At 37.8% G+C, this 22,346-nt stretch overlaps 1 long non-coding RNA gene across 13 annotated transcripts in view; it reads right to left on the bottom strand.

Annotated features, from left to right (window-relative positions):
• LOC120798771 overlaps positions 1-21,835 on the bottom strand; it is a 165,579-nt gene extending 143,744 nt beyond the window's left edge. For 8 of the 13 annotated variants that reach the window (XR_005708771.1, XR_005708766.1, XR_005708778.1 and 5 more), the window contains exons 1-3: positions 21,527-21,835; positions 17,946-18,036; positions 8,718-8,767 (exon numbers count right to left, since the gene is read on the bottom strand). This is a non-coding gene — a long non-coding RNA (uncharacterized LOC120798771). Of the gene's footprint in view, positions 1-8,717; positions 8,768-8,901; positions 9,051-17,945; positions 18,037-21,526 lie in introns of all 13 variants that reach the window. The other 5 variants (XR_005708764.1, XR_005708751.1, XR_005708761.1 and 2 more) reach the window with 1 other exon arrangement.
• Positions 21,836-22,346: the final 511 nt, after the last annotated feature.

Below are 22,346 nucleotides of genomic sequence, written 5' to 3'. Positions count from 1 at the left end.
ACACATGCAAAAAGAATGACTAGCTTTTGGATAAGAGACCAGTAAGAGGAGGAAATTCAGCAGACAGGCAAAAAACAAGCCTTCATTTTTAAGTGTTTTTACAAAAGGATTTTTGAAACCTATTTATGAAAATTAAAAACACCAGAGGAAGACAGAGCCACTTAATAAATAAACCGCATAATGCACCACATACATAGTTTATCCTATAGCTGATTAATTACACAGTGATAATAAAAAAAATGAAAGCAGTCCCTTTCATCTTTTGAGCATCGAACCCAAATGCCACGTAGATCTAAAAGCGGGTGGTAAAAAGTTCATACTCTCACCCTCATCAGAGCACAGAATCTGTGGTCAGCTTGAATTAATATTGACTACAAAAAAGTTTTAAAACAAATAAACTTCTAAAAACTCTCAGTGGAATAATCCACTTCTCTGTTCTTCCTGCATATACTAGCTATGTCCAAAACACTCATAGTTTCACCAGAATATGACTGAATGCACAACATGTATGTCAGTCTTCGCGCTCAACCCTGGTGTCAGTTAGTCACCGCATGCACTGGTTTGCGTATAATACACCTGCCCTCTGATTTTGTTCATTGAGGAAGTAACTGTTTGAGGGAGCTGTCTGGGAGACAATCAGTAAAATACATTAGAAATTCAGGCCATCATACATCCTGCCAAATGGAAGATAAAGAGGCAGGCACACGCAAACAAGTGCACACACCAGTTCACATCAATGGGGTACAGAAGGACTGAGGTACAAGCAGTGTATTTTAGGGGGGCAGTTGTAGCCCAGATGGAACGGCATATCATCCATTAATCATCTATCAGTGTCTTGCTCACTATTTGGGTGGAAAATGGGGGGGGGGGGTGACTTTGGACAAAAGCGTCTGCCAAATGAATATTATGTGATGTTTTTTGTAATGTGGTGTTCTTTGGCATCACATTACATTCATTTCCTTGAAATCCCGAAATCCATGAATCCACGATGCTTATCATCATTATTATTATTATTATTACTACTATTAACTGTTTGGAACATAATGAGAATACGGATGGAAAGCAGAAAAGGGACTTAGGCTGGAAAAGAAATTTGACAAGCCTCTGTTTTGATGTTTTGTTTTTCTCCCGCTGTGAATTCTTGTAAGTATTGGAATTTGGGCTGCAACTAACAGCTTTTATTATTGATTAATCTGCCGATTATTTTCACATTTAAAGCATTTGGTCAATTAAACATCTGAAAACAGTGAAAAATGCCCATCACAACATCCTGGAGTCCATGGTAACATCTTCAAATGTCTTATTTTACCCAACCAGCTGCCCAAAACCCCAAAATATTAATTTTACAGTAATGTGAGACCAAGAAAAGCTACTAAGTCTCACATTGGAGAGCCGTAAACCAGTACATTTTTGGCTTTTATGTTTAAAAAATGATTAAAAAAATTATTTGATAATCAATATAGCTGCCAATTAATTTTTCTACTAATCACTGCAGCTCGTAATTGGAATCCATTGTTACCACTGTGAATCCATGCTAGCCACAGCCGCTATAATCTGTTAAGGACTAAACTTTTACTGCCACCTTTCAACTCTACAGTGTGTGATATGGACTATATACAGACCCTGAATATATATTCTGGGAAGAGTATAACTTTAAGTGTTTAAATAAGTATTTCTAGTGTTCAAACTAATGAAAATTAGTTAAAACTAATTAATCATTAACCAGTCTCCCAAAATTTCTTGGTGACACCGTAACTGCTTTTCATAAAAACCTCTTATTGTTGAGTAGGACTGCATATTATGTTTCAAACTAATTATAAATTGCCAGTATTTTAATCAATTCACTTTGTCTAAAATTGATGTATTTCCAAAGTATTTATAATTTTATAGTATAAATGCAATATGAGAAAAACCTTGATAGCTGGACGTGTTATTGGATCAACAGAGTACAGTAAGGGTGCTAGTTACTCATGTGTTGTTGTTCTGCCATGCTAAATTTAAAAACCAGTCTCTCTCTTCTCCTCTCTGAAGGACTACTGGTTTCTATCAAGCCATGTCTATGATCTCCTCTCTTTCTCTCTCTCTTGCCCTCACAGCAGGAAGCCCCGGACACCCACCTACATTTCCGCTTTCTATGCTGCTCCTGATTCTAATTGGCTCGGACCAGTCTTATGCCTGTATAATCCCTGCATGTTAATACTCCCATGGCAACATTCTCTCACCTAATAGCTGCACAGTGAGAGGCATTTTCAACCACATTACCTCTTATTGAGTTATGGAGCCCCATCGTTCCAAATAAGACAAATTTAATTGATCCAGTCTATAAAAATCTCTGTGCCGCTGTGAAAGACCTGTTTCTTGGGTTTCTTTATTTATTTATTCACTCTGTTTTTCCACCTTGGAGAGTGGAACCCTGCATGAGGCAGAATGAAATTAGGTTTATTCCACTCCACACAAAAAAGGGAAGGTTGCAGAGGAGAAATTCAAAGGTTTCAAAATTAGATCAATGGTCTCAACAATCAATCAAAGGCAGGGTTCCTCAGGTGTCACCCTTGGTTGTAAGTTCAAAATGAACCTTTAAAACAGCAGGCACAGAGTCCACTCTTAAGTGAACCATGCAGGGGGGACCCAAGCTGTGGGAAGCGTGAGTAAAAAAATAGAACCACAGAAAAACAGGCACAGCAAAGATGTTATATTACATTAACCTATTTTTTGTGTCTCTTCTAACACACCCTATCCATATTCAGTAAGGTACTTGTAATGCTATAAAATGAGAAAAAAGGCAAGCAAATTTCCATTTCATTTATGGGTTCAAAAGATGTATTCAAAATTTATCCCTGGCAGAGCTGGCAAAATGGACTGACAACTGTCAGCCAAGTGTGTTTTAAAGTTAAAAACACACTTTGGAAACTTTTTATTACAGTATATATAAAAAGTATGTTTGTGCCCTGACTTTCACCCATCATACGTAATCCTGTTACTGACTACTGAAGATATTGAGCTCACTGCAATACTTAAGTGATTAACCAAAATAAATATTATATCCAGTGTAAAAGCTAGGGATTGAACAGAGCTGAACATTAAAAACACTGGCCTTAAACTCCCCTGTTGAGAAAAAAAAATGTGATAATAAGGAGAGAAATGGTGGGCGAATACTGAGGTAATCCTACCAACAAAGTGCTTCCCCCATGAAGGATTTAACTATTCCCAGCAACTAGATAAACCAGATATTATATTCCAGAGCAGAATATGTGTTGGTGTATGTGTATATGCAGTTTACAGTTTGCCGTACAGGTATGTGTGTGCTAGAAGGGCCATAACCTCTGTCTCCCGTTAGAAATGCTGTGATGATGGTGGAGAGGTCTATAATTTGCCCAGAAGGATTTTCTGCCTTACCATATTTTGAAAGCAGCTGAATTAACTTTCTGTCCATTAAATCCTGTATCAGGATATATAATTCCTTTTCTATTCCCTTTTCTCAGCCTTTTAAAAAAATTTCTATCAATCTCATTTCACGCATGATTACAATTTTAATGAATGATGGTCAGTGTTATTGCTGGGGTTAATCTCAGCTTTCTCTTCTTAAATGCTGGTAACTGGGCTAAACACTGCTGATAAAGCTCAAGGCTGGTAACTGAGAAAAGACCTTAAAAAAGCAATTTGCTTTGTCTAAAAAGCATTCTTATATTATTAACATATTTGGTAATACCATCATATAGATCATGAAAATTGAACAGTTAATTGCCTATTACATATTCTGATTTATCAATACTTTAAATCAAATCTCCCCAATGGATTTAATTAAATGTTAAATCAATCCATGATTGACCTCAAAATTCCTATAATTAAGTCACTTGCTCCAAACTGTCACTTAATAAACAAGCAGTACAGAACTAGTGCCTCAGCTTATGCTTGATCTAGCTTGATGCAGTCCATCATGAAAAACAGAATTATCAAATGCATTTTTGTGACTGGTTTGACTGGTATGTTTCTGATGCCAAACTTCCTCTTTGATTTCTCTTTGAAGATTGTTCTTTTTAGTATTCTTCCTCAGAACACCAGTAAGCAATGCCTGAGTAAAAAAAGGCAGAACCCTACTGCAAGCTGATTCGTGTAAAATGACAAACTGTCTGCTTTTGCACACACTGTTAATTCCGACAATTTCAAAAGAAGAGAAAAGTCCCTAAAAAGATTTCCTAATGTGTACATTGCACGCTATGAAATCAGGCCTTTCTGTCTCTTGAGTCAATTTTCTTTCTCAGGCTCTCTGTATCCTAATGTATCTTGTTACTCTCTGAAACATCAGCTGGGAGCTTTTCAATAGCTGGCAAGTTAATCAGTAAAGTCAATTACTGATCTCATCAGCTAGTTAGAGTGGCTTCACGTGCAACATTTGAAATGGGAGATTCAAGTTCAAGTTTTGCAGTGGTGCTGTTAGAAATGTATTTCAGCATACTGTACATTTAGACAGTAATGCAATTTGGTTAAGTGTTAACACAATAGATTTAAGTACAGTCAAGTAGAATATCCTTGAAATCAACATTCAAATGCTTGTACAAGATGAATACTAATGAACTTTAGAGAAAGGACTGCTGGAAGAAATGGGGATGGGGCAATTAAAGAATGCCTGAAGCAACTTTACAGAGGACAAAGCATCGAGTCTTTCTAATTAAATTCCGTGGCAGACACCTGGCCTTTCACCTCCTCTTCCATTTCCCTGAGCTCCCAAGTGGCAGTCACGAAGAGGAATGTACCACAAGCTTCAAACTCCTCCTTTTCACTCGGGCTGCATAGCCCATCTTATTCATGGACAAATGCACCCAACAGATCTAATCAGCGATGGTGGACGGGGGTCACGGAATAGATAGATATAGACACACAGTTACTATTTACCACAAATCCCAGGCTCCCACAGGATTATCCCAACACAATATGTCTGACTCAAAACTCAGCAGCTACTGACAATTCAAACTAAGCTGACAGACCTGCTTTGAACTTTTAAAAGGACCTTACTCATGTTACTGCAAAATTCCCTGGTAGAGCTGATCAGAGATCAGCAGGGAGTAAACTATAGTTTTGACTGGAAACTTGTGTCAGCTCTCGTCCTACATGTGGGTATCACAGAGGTTTATCCAAGGGTGCTCACATCTGAAATCTGAGATTGACACACACCACACACTTTTGGCACAAGGCTAAAAAGGGCTGAGGCACTGTGCTTGGCGATTAAAGGGAACACACAATAAAGGATAAGTGAGGTTTCACAACCGTGCTCCCAGAGGGATCTTTTAGAAGTACAAGACAGTGAGTAGGAACAAACGTCAAAGGGAAGCTCCCTGGTAATGGTACAGAAGTTAATAAAATGAAGCCAGGTAATGGAAATTGGTTTTAAACCACTGGCCACATTCCTCCTGAGATAGAGATGGCTTGGGCTAATGAACCCTGACAGCCTATTCCACAGCAGTTCCACACTTACAGCACATTCACCTCCAACACCGTCTCCTCCCACCTCCAGGACAAGCCAAGGTAGAGAGGATAAAGTTACAACTTCACACCGAATAACGACTCCTTGTTATCTAGTTATTTAACAGCCAATCACACTTGAAAGTGTGCAGAGGCAGCATGGTCCCTCTCACATGAAATAAACTGACAATTCCCTCATTCTGCACAATCAAGTTTTGCACAACCCAAATGACAAGCTTTACTTAACATTAAATACAGTACTACAAGGCAAGTCATCTTGGCTGTGCCAAGATCTCAGCAACTAACAGTTTGTAAACTTGAAGAATGCAAATATCGCCAAATTCCACCAAACCTGTATGCACTGATCCGGTATAGTGGATAGTATGTGTTTGTATCCAACCTTATTAAATGGATTAGGTATGCACCAGACTTGAATGATCATATTAAATATAGTTTCTTAGCCATGATATTATAATATTGTAACAAAATGAAACCTCTACTTCTGTAAGCTCCATACAGTGAGGTAGACAGATTGAAAAAGAAAAAAAGCACTGACACCTGATCTGTACTCTTCATCAGACAATACTCTGTGTTTAGGGAGAAAAATCAGTATCAGCAGAGTTAAACTAATAAAAAAATTAATTCACCTTACACAGTGTACATATGATCACTGTCATAGATAGTCATTTTGGTACTAAATTAGAACTCGCACAAAGTACTCATTAGTGATTAGTTCAGACCATAGGTGATCTATTTACCATGGAGATAACTATTTTTTAGGTATTTAACACTTTGGGTTTACCTAATTTTTAATGCACATTCATAGGGTTAATTGCATTGTTGCTATTGTGTGACAGAATAAGGGCAACCATGCCAAAGAGGAAGAAAAAGTCTTACAAATTCCGAAGAGAATCTAAAGTTTTACAATGCTTTTGTAGGTTCTGGCATTGAAATGGGATTATGGATTAGTCACCAAATCATCCAGATTAAATAAAAAAATACATAATTTCCCAATGCCAAACTGACACACCTAGCACCAGGACAATATAATTTTTCTATGCCTTCCAAAACCACTACAAACTTCTGCTGAAAAAGACATCTATTTTATGATGGAAAAAGATTTTATGATGTAAAAAATTACCTTCCCCAAAGTCCATAATTTTATTAACTTTATTGTAATGTTATAAATGTAGGTAAAATAATGGCTGTTGTTACTATCATGTCCAATATACAGAAAACTGAAAGGATCATATTTGTATTATAAGGTCTAAGACCTGTATCAGTGACAGAGGTCATGTTGATTCCATTTTTAAGAAAATTATCACAAGAGTTGAAATAATCATATTATTAGCCAGGCTTTGCAGTTTGTACAAAATAAGACAGAGCTTGAATGAATATGAAATGATGATGCCAAGACAGAAAAGACAGACAGATGAGGCACAGTTAATCTACATCACAAACGAGTGCAAAAACTAGAGGGGGGGGGGGTATGCTTGAGCACGCACTGAAATGTCTCAGCCTACAACACTCCCCAGCTTCTGTCCTGCAGTCAACTAACTCTGACCTCTCTTCTTCTCGCTTCTGTTTCTGTTCCAAGTCAGTGTGGAACTAATGTGTTGTTTATTTCTCCCCAAAGATAATGTCTGAGGTGTTCGTCTTACACAACTCATCTTCTTTCATAGACTTCGAGACCCAAGAGTGATGGAAGAAAGGGGTATGCGAGGCACGAGCTATGAAAGAAGGTTTTGCAATATTTTACAATGTTCTCCAACAACTTGAACAACTTCTCCTGCAAGTTTTGTTATTAGTTATTACTGTATGTTGTATCTATAATATATGATATAGACATACATAATTACTGATAGCAAAATACTGAATTATATGGCAAATATAATTACGTTTCAATTATTCTTAAATAAATCATATGTCCTTAAAAGTAAACCAGAACTTTACTTCTAGCAGTTTGAAACAACAAAGGACTTAAATTTGCAAGGCATGACCTATTACTTTTTTTTCACAAAATATTATACATTAACAACCCTATAAACACCTTGTCACAATTTCATTTAACATCAATTAATTGATCTCCAGTCCTTCTGTCTCATAATGTATCTCTCTGTGGTTCAGAGAGTGACTGTGCCTTTGTTTTAGTTGACAGAGAGAAGAAAAACTGAACATTTTTTGTGACGGGCCCAGTCAATTGCTTTAGATACAGATAGTTTCTTACATAGGACATAATGCATGCTCTTTCAGGATTCTCTTGGTGATAAGACATAATCTAAGATTGCATACGCTGATGAAGGTCGTCCTGCACACCCTACCGGAAACAGAAGGGGAAGGTCTGAAGTGGAGACATTGGGGATACGCCAGTCCCCTGTTGCTGAGAGCATCAGAGACGGAGAGAAATATAATCTAGTCCCAGTGCCCGTGAACATTCATAAATAAAATATCAAGTAACTGAGACCCTAAGACAATCCCCACCATGCCACAGTCGCAGGAGAAGCAAGCATGGCTGGTCATGAGGAGGGCAACCAGGGGAGAGTTTGTATCCCAGAGGTGTTAGATAGGTATATTTAATGAATTGGAAGCAGTAGCGGTTTTGCCGGGTCCCTGTGCCCCAGGTTGTCCCCGACTCGACCAGAGCCAGTCTTCAGAGAAAGGTGCTCTGTCTAATCTGGCCTCATTTTATGCCTCTTTAACCATGACTAATGTATTTAAATGGCAGTTTCTTTGACAGATGCTCAGTTCAAATTATTCCTAACTGGAAATTTGTAGGAGTGATATTAAATATCCTTCAGGCCAGGCTGCCTAAAGAGAACACAGAAACATCAAAAGGCCAAACACTTCAAAAACTAAAACTAATGATCCTAGCCCACCTCAAGGGAGGAGGAGGACTTCAACTTTGTCCAACATGCCCCTGGCCACAAAAAACATCACTCCTTTAAGTGGAGATTTGACCATTCGCCCAACCCTAGAACCACAGCATTTAAAAGTGATTTAACATGAGATACATAATGTATATCTCCCTATCACTGAATACACAGGGGAGTGGTTGCTTGGAATATGTACCATTTTATCTGACACATCTTGTCCTGTCTTTGCGAAATAAAATCTATAGTACAACCCTATAAAATGAGTAACTAAAGAATTTCCTCCCTTTTAAATTTACTTTAGTATGCTGGACTTTTTGACTGCTTTAAAAAATTTAGGAACTTCTTTGCTGGGTCCACAGTCTGGGGCTGTAGTAAAGTACTCACCACTGAAGGAGCTTCACCACCACCATGAGGCCAATGCATGAGGAGCAAATCTGACAAGGAGAGAGAGACAAAGACACAGTCAGAAAAAGAGAGAAATAATGAGAGCAGGGAAACAGCTGGTAACATTCATCTTAACCCTGATGGGAGCTGACAGCAATGATTTAGTAATAATAAGCTACCCAACCTGCAGTCGCGAGTGGGGCGACTGAACAGAGGCACCTGGTCAGATGGGGCAGAGGTGTGAGGGGTGAGAGACGTGAAGGGGGTGGGAAGCAGGGATGGTAAAGTTGACACACTGCCCTGATTCCTCCATGCAAGGTGTGGACACATAAACTAATATGAGGTGAAGGACAGAGGCCTAATAAGTAAATGTACATACTTCATCAAAGGCATGTTTGCAGCAACAAATCATAGATCGTATTATTTTCCTATATCAGCACTGTAATCCAGTACCAAAAGTTTCTAATCTTAAAGTGAAAAAACTTTTCTCTGTCCAGTGGATATCACACGCACAGAGTTTCACTCTGACATGCAACTATAAAATCAAAACAACAACAAATACCATTAAATTAATTACTAAATGGTTTGAGGCACTGAATGGTTTTCTCACGTTTATTCTCAATTCTTTTTTCTAAGATCAAAATAAAAAAAAACACCACCCTCCGCTAATACGTAAAGATTATTTTCTTTGATGGATTCCAAGAATATGTTGTGTAGTACTAAGACAAGAAAACTGAAGCACTGCTGTAAAGAATAACCTATGAACATTACTGACCTTTTGAAATATTAACAGTGAAATGAATGGGCACCGTATGCTAGGCTGAATGTTTTTTTTCTAATGAAGTGCTTTCTTTTCTAGTAAAAAGCCATATTTTCTTTCTACAGGCTTTGGGGCTAAACAAAAAGCAAATGTTAAACTTCATTTCTGTGAAGTTGTGCCTGGCTTTGAAAAACAAAACCTAAACTCTCCAGCCTAAAATCACCCACTGCTTCATGAGTCAGAACAAATACCTACACAGATTAGTGAAAATAATTTATGACACTACTATTTTAAATACTACTGACATGTTTTTGTTGCAACAGCCAAAGAGCCAACAGAGGCAGAAAGTCTGACAGTAAAATTTCAGGCTGCTATTTCGAATAAACAGAGTATGGTTGTTTCAGTGGAAGCTGGTGAAGGAAGAACCACACTCAGGCTGCCCAGCCAGTGTGCTAATATTTAGTTAAGGGATGCCACACAGCGACAGACTTAACACAATGCATTCCACGGGGCAACTCCCAGCCATTTTTTTCTTACCAATGCCTTTGCTGTACTACTTTTAAATGCCACAGATATAAATATGTGAGGATATGTCTCATTTTAAGACATGTGAGGCAAAAGGGGGAAAAAAAATCATTATTTCTTCCAAAGTTAATTAAGAGTGTATATGCAAAGAACTCTTCCGAATTTCAAGTTTTTTTCACATTTCCAAAAAAGATCCACCTGATTGTGAAACATATCCACCTGATTGCTATGACAGCTATGCTGTCAACTCCTGACAAATTTTAATGAATCAGTAGTGTACCATAGCAAACAACGGTAGCAGGCCATAGATATGCACCTAAACTAAGGTCAGTTTCCCCTGAAGGAAATACATTTTTTTTTTTTTTTTTTTCAAATCTTAGCTATGGCTGGCTGGATCTAAACCTGTAAGTATTAACCCGGAACAGCTGTCCTCTAGCCCTCGGGAACTCCAGGGTCTGCCATCAGAAGAATAAGCCCACAGTCCTGTTAGCCACATGCCGCATGTATTTAATTTTCAACATCTGCTGGCTTCATGCTTCTATGCTTTCCATTCCCACTGCACATTCTTCACAAATTCAGTAGCTTCCTTCTTCTGCATTTGTAAATGTTGTTGATTGTGGAAACCATCCATGTTTACTTTGAATCCCTGGCCATTCCTAGGCCAGCTCTAATTACCTGCAGCTGTTCACTTTGCTGCTTTCATTGGCTATATTCTTTAAACACAGGGTGAGTATTTTCAATGTAAATTATACCACAGATTTCTAACACGCTGAGTAAAAAAGTCGGATTGTTACAAGCACTCAAAAGATGCAACATAGTTCTACTCATAGTATGTTCATATTATTTTGTGGCACACATCCACAAATGGAAAAATACTGGGTGAAATAAATGTTCCTAACATTTGTTTTTCCACTCAGCTGTAGATACTTGGTTGACCTCTTGCTCAGTCAGAAATCAGCATAATGACTAAGTGAACAAACACACTGTCAGTTTCAATATACAGCATGTACACTGCACATGCTTGCTCCTCAACATCACTGTTCTTTAAAGTATAGAAAATTCTACCCTGAAAACATCATCAGTACCAAAACTTCTGTGCGTTACTCTTGAATATCAATTTTATTTATCCTATCATTCCTCTAACGTTTGACAGCAAACAGGGAAGAAAGAGGTAAAAGAAAGGGAGAGAGAGAGAAACTCCTAAGGAGCAGTCAGCTGCTCTTTGCCTAAGGACATTGTCTGCTCTCACCTGCTCTGTTTGGCGGCAGTGTAACAGCAAATTTTACACCGTCTGGGACACAAATTGGCATTCTGAACTGTGGTTATTCCTCCAGTATAATCTAATTAAAAGACACTGCCAGTGGGGTAGAAATCAGAGCATTATAAAGTTTGATAGACAGACAGCTTTAAAAGTGTTTGCAGTTTCACAACACACTGGGCACGAGTGTAAAACTTCAGAGCCTTGGCTGGAAGACGTTTGGGCTAACTGAATTAGCCCAACTACACGCTCTGTAGTGACTATAAGCGCAATATTAGGTGCTGAAATATGATTTTTCCGTATTTCAGCTTTGAAGTCCAGCCAAAGATTTTGTGAGTGACATTAGATAACGTGCCATGCAAGGATGAGTGAACTGGGTGCACTGTGCGCACCAAAGGCATTTTTATTTTCTTTAAAAGCATGGGTAAGTATAGGGTTTCCTGGTCACATTCCAATTTTGACATTTTTGAGTAAAGGCACAATTGAAAATCAGTAACGAAATGCACAACATGACAACTTTATACTGAAGGAAAAACCTGTAAAAACATACAGGGTCAAGTTGAGACTGCCTTTGGGAAATCTGCTACAAATACTAAAATCCATTCCTCAAACAATTTTCATCCATTTTAGATGCATTATTGTCAAAATAGATTCATTAAATTTCTTACCCCTGTATACTGACTAAGATGATCTTAGACAGTGGAAGGAAATTAGATCACCTATTCAAATATAGAAATATGGCCATACTCCACAGAGATAAAGCTGGAGCTCATATTTCAGGGTTAGGGTATCATCCACAACATAATACACACTACATCACTTTTTCCATCTACCTTCAAGTCTGATTGGGAAAATCTATAAATAGTCCTATTAAAAATTGTGACAGTCAACCCAGGCCGAGTACCGCTGAGATGAGCTTCCCACTGGCAAACTGCATTCTACCTGCCATTGTCTGATCTCCAATGCAGTTTTCAATAAGGAGCAAAAACGAAAAGTGGTCAACCTAATTAGCAAGCTAAATCCTAATCATTGAAACATTAAAGAAAATATATAAATTATTAATCAATTATGAAAAGGCAGGTATTGGCCATGTGCAAAAGCATTATGTGTAGTCAGACTACCAGTCAAACTTGAACAGCTAAAGCCTACTTTTGATGATCCTAAATGGTTTTGAAAAAAAAAATTCTCAATCGAAAAACCTTTTCTCATCAATCTCAGAAAAATAGTGGGTTCAGCCAGACCTGTGCCCTGCAATGCCACAGAACAAAGACTGTTTGTTGGAGATAACGTAAGTAGTAAGTAGAGTTGGTCCTTCTATTTTATTTTTATTTTTTTGGTTAATTCTCTATCAAGTTTGACAAACAGTTGGATACATAAGTATTTGGACAGTGACACAACTTTTGTCATTTTGCCTCTGCATACCACCACAATGGATTCTAAACAAAGCCATCAAGATGTGATTGAACTGTAGACTTTCAGCTTTAACTCAAGGGCTTTAACAAAAACACTGCATTAACCATCTCTTGTCTCTGGCCATGGAAGATAAAAAAACTACCACAGACCAATACAGAGATTCTAAATTACATTCAAAACAACAACAAGTTCAATTGAAATGGAACTTCTTTCAAATGTTTAATAGAACAGGTTTTTAGTGTCTTATGAAAACTTTTCCACAGTATAGACTCCCCTGGCAGAAAACACAGCATGCATTGACCTTGATCAAAATTTGAATCAAGCAGAATTGAAAATATCTCTCTGTCTGTTACTCAACAAGAATAAATCAACTGAAATATTGATATAATGGCCATGACTGTTCTTCTTACCTTCTCAGAACCACAAGCCTTCAGAATATGAGTGAGTAATAACTTCTCTGTAAGATATAAATGTGTCAGATTTTTTTTTTTTTTCCTGCAGGTTGCTGATCCTTGTAAACTACCATAACTCAAATTAATGTAACCACTCCTAAGAGACTTCTTGCCCAGCTCTCCTCAGTTTGGCTCATATGGTGTAAAGACTTTCAATTTTTTTTTTTTTTTTCAAAAAAATGTCCTTATCCATCTGACATAGCATTCCTGGTCACACAAGAGATTGATCAAAAAGTGTTAAGGATGGAGACGGCTAATCTCGAGCATCAATACAGTTACCAAACTTTCCAACTAATCTGCCCACGTATTATATTATTATTATAGCCCACAGCAAAATAGCTGGACCTCTTAAGAGACTAAATAATCATAAAACTCTCCAAAATGTCAAGGACAGCTGTGTGAAATGTTCACGGCAATAGTAAAACAAGGCAAAAAGACCAAAGATATCTTTTACAGTGGATAAAACACAAAACAGTGTAGTAAGGGAGGTGCCTCCCATCCTACCTCTTGGGAGGCATGAGACAAAAACTGTCAACATAAAGAGGAAATACCCATCTCATATTTTGCCATAGGAGACAAATGTGACCCGTGCGATTGTCCAAACAATGACAATACATCCATGCTCCAAATAGCTGTATACAGGTTGAAGGAGCAGTGCTTTAATATCAATGCTAACCTTGTAGGACAATCACATTTGACCTATATTTACTGAGCTGCTCACTATTCCCTTAACCCTAAGGTCTGTGATGATTAAAGTCTAAGAAGTCTGTCCACATTGTTGAAGTGTGAAGCGTGACCAAAAAGAGGAAGCATTAAAAAATGCCAATATATATATGCCTTTTTCTGCAGCATATGTACAATTACCAAGAGTAGGCTGGCATTTTAAAATGGTTACTTTTTAAATTTGTGCATTGTATGCAGTAACCAAGTGCTAGGTTTGGGTTACTTTAGTTTTAATCTCGGCCATTTTTGCTCTGTCAAAGTCTCTTACAAGATTTTTGCCGGAAAAAAATATTGCGGACAAGATTCCTTCTTCTCCAAATGGTTTGGAGTCCATATTTCCTGAAGCCCTTTACCCCTGTCACTTGTCATTTAAGTCAAATGTTCCAGACAGACAATCATAATCCATCAACCACAGGACTTTGAGGGATTCAAAGCAGCTGTGTGTCAAAACAGTGCAGGGATCTGCGAGATGGAAGCAAGGTACGGATAAGACATTGAAACATGAGCCAGAAAGTCCAGTTGGAAATAATTAGGTTTATAAGTTTAAAGGTTTATCAGACACTAAAACTCAGCACAATGATTTATAATACTCAGAAACAGGATTTTGCAACTTTGAAAAAGTCATCACAGTGGCAACTATTTTATCTTTTGTCACAACGATCGAAAGGTAAAGAGAAAAAAATACGCCAATAACGGCCAACACAGAACCTTGGCAGAAGATTCCAGAATTTGCATTGTAGCAAATGTTGAGCCAGGATCAACTAATTTGCCGGACGACCCTATGCTGTTTTGATGGACCCCCCCCGCATTGGCGCCCACACTGTATCAATGGACTGGCTCCATTAAAATGAATTAGAGGGCTGCGTTTTTTCAGGAAGGGCTCAAGTCGGTCTGAACGCAGAGGAAAAGGTTAAAAGCTTTGTCAGTACTGTTGGTATGAGAATCCATACCCAACTATGCAGTTATGTGCCACTTTGAGCCAAACGAGTTAAGCCAAAACAATGATGGCTTATAAACCATGGGTAGTTCCTGTCAACACAAATCTAAGTATACTAATGACTAGTCAGCCATCTAATAATTTTAATAAAAACAAAATAACTATTTGGTTAGCATTGATGGACAATATATCTCACAAACCATCATCATAGCTGCAACGTCAAAGCCTTAATGAAAGCTGTGGTTGTTGAATACCAACAAAGTAATTTGTCATTTAAGCGGTTTCTTTTCTAAAATGACCGCATGTTCAAATTTGAATGGACACTATAGTCATTTAAACTAGAATATGGACAGAAAACCCCAGTATCATGTTTCATCTGTTCAGAACAAATGATGATAGAAGCCTTTCATGAGAAATCACAGAATAGGCTAGTGGAACAGAAAGTAAAAAATACCATTTAATGGAGCTTTACGAATAAAAGTACAATTCACAAGATGACACTGACTCTACCAGCATGAATTTATCAGACAAGTTATTCCCAAAGCCTCAGAAGCCTTACAACAAAAGACACTACCTTTAGTCTTTAACCAAGATGCAAGACTAGTTCGGAAGTTCCTGCATGAGGCTGCACACAGGCTCATAGAACTTTTTTAAGATGAAAAAGATAATGTAACCTAACCAACCTAACTGTACTACAATACGATTATAAACATGTAGTACTATTGTTTTGAGTCAGCCAAGAAGGACGACAATGTAGTGTGCATTCTCAGACCTTTAAGCTTGACCAAAGCTGAACCAAATGTGATCAAATTTCCTTTCTCTGGCAAAATAGCATCAATAAGCACATTTAATTTCGGTGTACACTGTGCATGAATCTAAATGTGAAAAAACTGAATGTAACTGTGTCTTCATTTACTATCCATCAATATCTTGCAGACATTGTATCCCTTTACTCTTTTCATAATTCCACATGGTAAATTTCCTGAGACCCTAATGAGAAAGAATGAAAGAAAAGCGGAGCATGAAAATGGCTACTGGGTTTCCTCTCATTCCCATTCTCCTCAGTCTATGCTAGCGGAGGGTTTTTTTTTTTTTTTATTAATTTTATTTAATTATCCCACAAAGCTTTTTTTTTTTTTTTTTTACACTGAGCCATCACTGCCTGTGTCCTACTCCCACTGTGTGAGCTTTGTAATTTAATAAAGCTTCATTTAAGAGAGAAGTTGATTAAAAAATTAAGCTCCAGTGATCAACACAGCCTCAGCCCTCCCCATTTTATGAAAAGATCCAATATTTCATATTATGAACATGTCGGGCAGAAATTATCACCGCAGGACAATTTAATGCTTTCCATACAATCATGTTACAATGACAGCAAACCCCGCTACCAAGAATGTCCCACTAAAATTTGGAAAATGACAGAAGTTGAAAAAATTTCACCCATTTCCTGTAGGTCAGGCATTTCTTTCTTTTCCCCTTGTCCCTGCTGTCTGTCTATCATCCTTGTGTTAATTTTTTTCATTCATAATTCATACTTTTCTACTTCTTCTGACAGCAGGTGACTGCCAAAACTTGTCTCACACAGCTGTAAAGGAGATTTCTTATATTTCTACCTCTTTAGAGCGAATAACGACACTTAAATGCAATACTGGATTCAGGAGAAACTCCAGCCTACTGCCCTCCGCTTGGTTTCACGGTAGAAAATTGCACCAACAGCCTAATTACTTATATGCAGACTCATGCAGACTCTTTGAAATACAATCTCCCTAAGTTAACCCATCTGTGCAGCATAGTGTATACATGCACACAAACTCACTGATACAGAAAATGTTCAAGCTATCAATTCCTATTGTAAAAAAAGATTAAAAAAATAATGATAAATGCACAATCTACACTGCAGCTTAAAGTTAAATACCTTTTCACTGCTGGAGAAACATAATCCACACAATTAATGCTTGAAAATTATAGCCTAGATCTAGTGGCAGTTTTGAACCATAAGTTATTGATTTGGAAATGAAAACCTGTACTCTTCAAGGTTAAACCCAGTCCACCCTCATTACTGCTCTGTCCTTGAGAGGCCCGCACCAGGGCTGCTGCAAGGAGTAAAGAGGACTGCTTTAATGAAGGTGAATTTAATGGGATTTAATGTAGCTCGGGGCAATGGAGCAGCAGAGATATGGTTTTAACAAAGAGCAAGAGACCAAGGGTACAGCCAAGAGAGCAGCCATTTTCCTTTCTTTTTATTTATTTCACATTTGGTCGAGTGGAGTAAAAGCATACCACATTTTTGTCTGACTCAGCCCCAAGAGTCAGTGGTTACATTTCTGTAGTCAGGAAAATACAGGCCTCTGGCTTTCTATCCTAACATTCACACAGATATTGTATAACATGGCATCATTTCAACAGATTGGTGCAACTACAATGTTTAACAATTATCTATAAATTTTACTTTATTTTGGCATGGTTTTTTTAAATAACATTTGAGTTTTAGATATTTAAGAAAAAGAAAAAAAAAGTTATTTTCTCAAATGGAACATCAAGTATTTCATCCTAATTATTGCTTTCAGCATTAAAACACTTGTGGTGGATTGTTTTAATCCTGCAGGAGAAAAAGCACACTAACACTACTGACTGAAGCTAACGTAATTCAAGATAATGTGACAATGTGGGCAATATTCCCAGTTCACAATCATGTGTACAACATCTTTAGGGAGCCCAGCAGGGATCAGAGTTAAATTTTTGATCATTCCTACACACAATTTCCAGTGTCTATTCTCTCTCTCACCTCTTACTGAGCTAGTGTTTTGATAGACTAAGCAATTGCATCACATCATGCCTCTCCAGTTCAGCATTGTGTGGGTACCTTAGACTGCCTAACACAAAGCTTTAGGACAAGTTATGTTCGTACACCTTTTGATTTTCATAACCTGGCTCTATTATTAATTGTGTGGAGCTCTCACAAATGCTGAATCCCATTTGCTTCATGAGGCTTTGCCCTTCAGCTGCGAGGTCATGATCACATGGTTGTGCCTTCAGCTTTTGTGAGCTTGATGTGAACAATGTGTGCTTTCTGCAAATAACATTAAATGGCCCGCTCCTACAATAATGCCCCATAAATATGCCAAAATCTTGAAGCAAAAAAAAAAAATTACTTTCATACCTGGTTTTGAAACCCTTGCGCAGTCATTTCTCTTCTTTTTTCTCTCCCTTCTCTTCCCTCTCTGAAAATCTGCTGGAGAGCTGACAGGGTGCTAATACACAAACAGAAAGAGAGAGGAGAAAGCAAAGATGTGATTGCAAATGCCAATGCCATGACATTATTCATACAGTGTTTGTTGTTATCAGTACCAATTCTTAATAATCTTACTGGGCCAACAGCCAGACTCATTACTGATCATTGGCCTCCCTTCCTTTATTGCTGGGTGCATTATACTGTTCTTCCATCCTTCACTTCCTTCCACAGTCTCATCAAGACACAAGCAAAAACATTTTTTTAACTGCTCTAGTTAAATAAAACTCTTCACTACATTTTAAATGCTGGAACACACTGGTGATACACCTCTGTAGGTGGTAGGTTTAAAAAAAGAAACTCCTCTGAAAGATCCAATAAGGAGCACACATTTAAAGACATATACCGAAGGTACGTGCAGCACCTAATTAAGGCATGCTTTTCAAAAACACTAACCCTCTGCCAGGTCCAGCATGTGTGGATATGATATTTGACCAGAGGGCACTAGGAAATGAGGAAGGGGTAGAGGCTATCCAGTCTGCCCTTTTTTCTGTCCTGAGACATTTGAGAGCATCTGAGGAAGAAGTTATAAGAGGCCGGAATGACAGGGGAGCTAACCCTGGATCAAGGGTCACTAACAATTCACAATGCATACAGTCAAGCTAAAGAATATTGCACTTGATAGCAGGGCCATTATCATATGAAAGTTATTCTCTAGCCGATGATGATATCAAAGTGCTGTTTGGCACCCCTCTATAATGGTAACTCTATATAAAATGTCATTTTGTGTACATTTTGTTTCAACTTAAAATGTTTCAAAACAAATAGCCACAAAACAAGATCATACCATCTTACAGGATAATAAGTGATACAAAATCAGGTATGGATTGGTTAACACCCTAACTGTTTGAGGATTTATTGAGCAGTGCTGATAATGTGATTGAAAAGGATAAAATGTTTCCTGAGAAATCTCTCAACTTCATTGAAGAGCTCCCCTGCTGACCCGCCACCAAGAAAACCTTTCCAGATTTTTCTTTTTCCGAAGAATATCATCTTTATTTCTGAGTGGACTTAGGGGACCCTGTCAATGCCAGTTAATTTTTCAAAATTATTAAAAAGCTGCAATAGCTATAGAATAAGCCACACTGTTCACACATCTGCATTTTCCATTTAATCTTTGACTTTCATTGGTGCTGCCTGTAATCTCTCAAACATTACTAATGGGAAGTACAGGTTTGGGAACAAGTGGTTTTAATTAAAATGCTGGTTCACAGAGGACCTTGGGAAAAGGGAGTTTTTTTTAATCATTCTTCACAGTACCCTGTATGTTTTTCTTTTATGTGCAGTCATGGACACTGACAAACCTCAAAGAGAAAAAAATCACAAGCAGAAATAAAGTGATACAGATTCATCCACAGTTCAGTATTCAAATCACATTTTCTGCATTGGCAGTTTGGAAACAGCAAATATGCTAAGATACAGTTTCAAAGTGTAATTAAACCCTGACAGCAACAGTTTTAAGGATGTTGGGGTTCCTGTTTACATAACAAAAAAAAAGTCCTTAAAACAGATGGGTTGTGTATGAAATCATGTTTTGAAGGCGACACAAAGATCCGCTTTATCAATTCTGACAAGGAAAGAGGCAGAGGGGGCTCTGTACTTGAGCCATTCTTGAACTTCTGTTAGCACTAGTCTGTTCAACGCACATCTCATCTTACTTATTCAACAGCACTTGAAGACATTGAACATCTCAAGGTGACTGTGAGCTTTGATTTCACGAACGTCTTCCATTCCTATCAAAGAGTGGCAAAAAGCAACTTAATCAGCAATAATTGTGAGGGGTTTATATGCATTCACATCAACTGTACAGGGCCACAGCTATTCCATGCGATAGAGACTCCAGTTAAAGGGATAGTTCAACATTTTTGGGATAAATGCTAATTCGTTGTCTTGCCAAGAATAAGATAAGAGGATAGATAACACTTTCATGTCTTTATGGTTTATATGAAGCAACAGCCAGCTGTTAGTTAGCTTAGCATAAAGATCGGTAACAGCTAGCCCGGTCCTGGTAACAAAATCCACCTACCGGCACCTCTAAAGTTCACTTATTAGCCCATTACATCTGGGTTTTTTTTCATTCATACAAAACCTTAAGTGTACCAATGTCAAGTTCCAGTTTTATGAGGGGTTATGTGCTGGACTATTTCTGGGCTGGGCACAGTGACTTCATGGAGCCTCTGTTGGTTGCCTCATGGTGATGTCTTCGGGAAGTCACTGCGCCCAGCTAACAAGTAAATATTTAGACAATTTCTATCACCTCAAGTTTTGTATCATCAGATTGCATAACCCTACTGCTAAGAATGATTACAGCCCTAATTTCCCCCATCCCTCATTTTTCCTCCAGAAAGCCCCTTAATAGGTGATCTCCATGTCAAACTAGACATTTAGATCATCTTGAGTTAAAGTGAGCTAATCTCGGTTGATAATTGCAAGTTTTTGTATCTGTCTACATTATAAACATTTAAACAGCATTTTTTTATGATTAAATTTATGCACTGATGGTATTTCTGTAGTTAGGATATCTTTACATTTAAATACAGCCTTCTAACCGCTGACACAAGATTAATGCAGTAGACACATTTTAGTTATGGAAGAGCAAGACAAACTATTTTTTTACACACCTCAGCTGTACCCTGATATGAATACTGTCTTAACATATTAAGACATAACAAGTTTAAAAAAAAATACAATCTAGTCTACTGAATTAGAGGAAACATAACTGAAATAGCTTTCACCTCAGCATTTGGACTGAAGAGAACCAAATTAAGTTACTGTTTTGGATGCTCACTTTATTTTCTTTTATTGACACTAGAACTGCAAAAATGTGTCAATTAATCATCGATAAAATTCATCAAAAACTATTTTGATAATCGAATAATCAATTTTAGTAATTTTCTAAGCAAAAATACCAAACCTTTGCTGTTTCCTGTCTCTCAAATGTAAGGATTTGATCCCTTTCCTTTTGTTGTAGGTGATAGTAAATGTAATATTTTTGAGTTTTTAAATATTCGGACAAAATAAGACGTGAAGAGGTCATTTTGGTTTGTGGAAAAGTATAACAGACATTTTTTTCAGTATTTTCTGTAATTTTATACACAAAACCATTAATCGAGAAACTTTTGAGCCATTGCTATTTTTTGAGAGCTTAATTTTTTTTTTTTTTTTTTTTTAGTCTTTTAGACATTAAAAAACAGTTGGTATAATAACAGCCCCCTGGTATAATGCGGTCTTATTAATGTCATGTGCCTAAATTATCAATATATGGCTAACTATCCAACAGACACAAAGTGCAACAGTAACAGTAACTCCGGGTCGTGTTTGTGGATGGAAGTCTGGCTCACTTACCAGTTAGCTTTAGCGTGGTTTCCTAACTTTTCAGACAAATGTACTTGCCCCTTGAACTTTACGGTTAGCTTACAAAATGTCTGCCTGCCCCCCCCTCAAGCCGTTACCTGTTTCTCTCAGCGTTGAGCAGGTGTCCCACCCTCTGCCGCTCTGCGTTGCTGTGACGCCTACCGGCGGTTTGCTAGTGTTGTTGTGGCCTTCAGTCCAACGTCCAATAATAATATTTTTGCGCTGATGAACGGAGGCATTGTTGAGGCAAAAATATGTTTGTTTGTGGTTTTTTTTTCCTGAAAATAACGTTATGGGCTAAACTTTTAAAACTCCGGCGGGTCGTTTCACAACATTTACCGCTGTTTTGAAGACACTTTCGAAACTTTTTACTCCTTTGCAAGGTAGCGACTATCTCAATTAAGCCAAAGCCGACAACCGGAAGTGACGTTTCTGTTTATCTGCTGAAAAAGAAAAATATTATTGTACGTCAACATAAAAAATAATAGAAATTAATGCCTATTGCCAAAATAATCTGATGGAATAATTGGATTTTGGAAGTGCGTCATACTGTCATACTGGTTACACAAAATAATGTTGTAAGCTGTAAATACCCTTACTGTGCATCCCACTGAACATGGTTTGTTCCAGACGGATAAATGATTCAAAGTTTACCTTGTACTTATTGCACCCTTGAACCAGCCTGCCATCACCAAATGGCTTATGAAGAACACGCCAACCTCCTTAAGTCGTCAGCCTGTTATCGCTACGCATTTTTTTTTTCTTTTGCTTGTCATTTCACGCCACGTCCTTTCTCCACTGACTCCTGACCCCCACTCCAACCAAAAGTCCGCAGAATGACACGCAACAAGCTCCATTTTTAATTTTGCTCAAAGTTTCATACAGTATGAAATGGCTGTTAATGGACAGCATGCATCG

The sequence above is a fragment of the Xiphias gladius genome, chromosome 1 (assembly GCF_016859285.1).
Source record: "Xiphias gladius isolate SHS-SW01 ecotype Sanya breed wild chromosome 1, ASM1685928v1, whole genome shotgun sequence".
NCBI classification, from domain to species: domain Eukaryota; kingdom Metazoa; phylum Chordata; class Actinopteri; order Istiophoriformes; family Xiphiidae; genus Xiphias; species Xiphias gladius.
The sequence above is the reverse complement of the archived record's forward strand: the minus strand, read 5'-3'. Positions and strand labels throughout refer to the sequence as shown.